Below are 3,621 nucleotides of genomic sequence, written 5' to 3'. Positions count from 1 at the left end.
CTTGGAGGGGAAGGAACTCTTCCTTCCAAGACTCATCAAGAGATACATGGCCCAGGCCTACATCCGAGGCATCCTGGCATTCCCAAGTTTGATCACACAGTTAGCTCACCAGGCTGAGGTACCCTGGGAGCAAGGGATGAGACACCTGGAGTCCACAGCAAGAACGAGAAAGTTATTCCTTGGGGAAACTGGTTCGATGATCGTCCAATGGCTCGGCGCCGACACCGAGCTGCCATAGCCGCAGCTACTGAACCGGCTACTTCTTCAGCTGCATCAGCACCATCATCACCTTCTAGAGCAGCACCATCATCCACATCTCAGCCGATGTACCGTCTAGTGCAGCGTCTCTTTGAAAATGTCGCAACAAGCGACGTTATCAGCACTTGAGGCGGGTTGTGACTTCTGGCGGCGCTGATATCCCCTCTAAGCCTGACACCCCATCCAATCGGCCAGACGAGGAGGAGGCTTAGTCAAAGGAGACCCATCACGAGGCCCTTGTACAGACACAGGCTCCTACCGAGCAGTAGACAGAGCCGGAGGCACATCCACCCACAGCGACGGTAGAGATGCAGGCGTTGACCCCTCTCACCCGACTTGATCTGAAGAGCATCGAGGATGATGCTATCATTTAAGTGTGGGGAGGTCACTGTTATCGACAGAGTTATATTTTGCTGAACCATTCCAGACATTCCTGCTTTTATTTTGTTTAACTTTTCAGTATTTGCATTTTTACTTTACTACACTTTTGGATTCTTGTATATATTAGTTATTTTGAATACTTTTTAGTTTGTTGTATTTTGCACTTTTACTTGTATATACCTTAGATTTCTAGTTTGATTTGCACTTTTTAGTTTGATAGTATATATATATATATATATATATATATATATATATATATATATATATGTATGTATGTATGTATGTATGTATGTATGTATGTATGTATGTATGTATGTATGTATGTATGTATGTATGTATAGTACTTTAGTTTATTAGTTGTGATTGGAAAAATGCGCATAATTGAGCTTAGTTTATTCCGTTGCATATGAGAAATTGATTTGGTTGAAAATAGGATTAAACTAGGAATTTTTAACTTTTCACAATCACATCATATCATTTAGTATATATATAATAAATATTGGTCAATTTGATGAAATTTTCAAGGAATGTTTCTTTTTCTTAAAAAGGGCATGAAGATTCAAATTGATTTGAGTTGTAACTTTTTGAAACTTGCATCATGTATATATATATATATATATATATATATATATATAGCTTGGAATATGGTTTTTGAGCTAAGAACACACAACCCGTGAGTTTTTGAGCCTAATTGCATGGTTACATTATTTAACCATGATTTTAATTATTGTGTGTTTTCTTCTCTATGATTGTAATCTTTGGTTTGCTCCATTCTATATGTCCATTATTTAGTGTATATTCATGCATTTATGTGATTGAGGCCATCATTTGATTATAGCTCACTTGACCCAAATATCCTACCATTTCATTTATCTTTGTTTGCCACTTTGAGCCTTTTTAACCCCCTTTTGTTCTTTATATTACCACATCACTAGCCTTAAGCAAAAAAATAATTAATTGTCCTATTTGAATCTTTAGTTAGCTTAAGATAGTGAGTGTGTGTCAACTAAGTGTGGGAAAATGTGGGAACTTTGGTTGATGAGAATGTGTTTTATTTTTATTGAGAAATATTGAGAATTTGGGTGTATACCCATGTGAAAGTATAGAAACCATATGCATTGATATCCTTTGTATATTGGTGCACGAAATTGTGATCTCAGGCAACGGCGCTAGAAACTCTGTACGCACGTCTTAATAAATCGTTTTTCATTCACAACTTCGATACAACTAACCAGCAAGTGCACTAGGTCGTCCAAGTAATAAACCTTACGTGAGTAAGGGTCGATCCCACGGAGATTGTTGGTATGAAGCAAGCTATGGTCATCTTGTAAATCTCAGTCAGACGGATATCAAATAGTTATGGAGTTTTCAAAAATTATAATAAATAAATAGAAAATAAGATAGAAATACTTATGTATATCATTGGTGAGAATTTCAGATAAGCGTATGGAGATGCGTTCATTCCTCTGAACTTCTACTTTCCTGCTGTCTTCATCCAATCAGTCTTACTCATTTCCATGGCTGGCTTTATGTAAGGACATCACCATTGTCAATGGCTACTTTTCATCCTCTCTGGAAAATGGTCCGATGCGCTATCACTGCATGGCTAATCGTCTGGAGGCATCACCGTGGTCAATGGTTGCGTCCTATCCTCTTGTGAAAATGGTCCAAATGCTCTATCACAGCACGGCTAATCATCTGAGGTTATCGATCATACTGGAATAGGATTCACCCTCCTTTTGCGTTTGTCACTACGCCCAGCACTCGCGAGTTTGAAGTACATCACAGTCATTCAATCCCAGAGTCCTACTCGGAATACCACAGACAAGGTTTAGACTTTCCGGACTCTCATGAATGCCGCCATCAATCTGGCTTATGCCACGAAGATTCTGATTAAGAGATCCAAGAGATAATCATCCAATCTAAGGTGGAACGGAAGTGGTTGTCAGGCACGCGTTCGTGGGGGAATGATGATGATTGTCACGTTCATCACATTCATATTGAAGTGCGAATGAATATCTTAGAAGCGGAATAAGTTGAATTGAATAGAAAAATAGTAGTACTTTGCATTAATCTTTGAGGAACAGCAGAGCTCCACACCTTAATCTATGGGGGTGTAGAAACTCTACCGTTGAAAATACATAAGTGAAAGGTCCAGGCATGGCCAAATGGCCAGCCCCTCTGATCTAAGAACCAGACATCCCAAGATGTCTAATACAATAGTAAAAAGTCCTATTTATACCAAACTAGTTACTAGGGTTTACAGAAGTAAGTAATTGATGCATAAATCCACTTCCGGGGCCCACTTGGTGTGTGCTTGGGCTGAGCTTGAAGTTTCCACATGGAGAGGTCATTCTTGGAGTTGAACGCCAGTTTGTAACGTATTTCTGGCGTTCAATTCTGGCTTGTAACGTGATTCTGGCGTTTAACTCCAGACAGTAGCGTAGAACTGGCGTTCAACGCCCTTTTATGTCGTCTAAACTCAGCCAAAGTATGGACTATTATATATTTCTGGAAATCCCTGGATGTCTACTTTCCAACACAATTGGAAGCGCACCATTTTGAGTTTTGTAGCTCCAGAAAATTCACTTTGAGTGCAGAAAGGTCAGAATCCAACAGCATCAGCAGTCATTCTTCAACTTCTGAATCTGATTTTTGCTCAAGTCCCTCAATTTCAGCCAGAAAATACCTGAAATCACAGAAAAATATACAAACTCATAGTAAAGTCCAGAAATGTGAATTTAACATAAAAACTAATGAAAACATCCCTAAAAGTAACTAGATTCTACTAAAAATATACTAAAAACAATGTCAAAAAGCGTATAAATTATCCGCTCATCACAACACCAAACTTAAATTGTTGCTTGTCCCCAAGCAACTGAAAATCAAATAGGATAAAAAGAAGAGAATATACTATAAATTCTAAACTATCAATGAAAGATAGCTCCAATCAGATGAGCGGGACTTGTAGCTTTTTGCCTA

This window comes from Arachis hypogaea, chromosome 12 (genome assembly GCF_003086295.3).
Source record: "Arachis hypogaea cultivar Tifrunner chromosome 12, arahy.Tifrunner.gnm2.J5K5, whole genome shotgun sequence".
Taxonomy (NCBI): domain Eukaryota; kingdom Viridiplantae; phylum Streptophyta; class Magnoliopsida; order Fabales; family Fabaceae; genus Arachis; species Arachis hypogaea.
Note: the sequence above shows the minus strand (reverse complement) of the source record.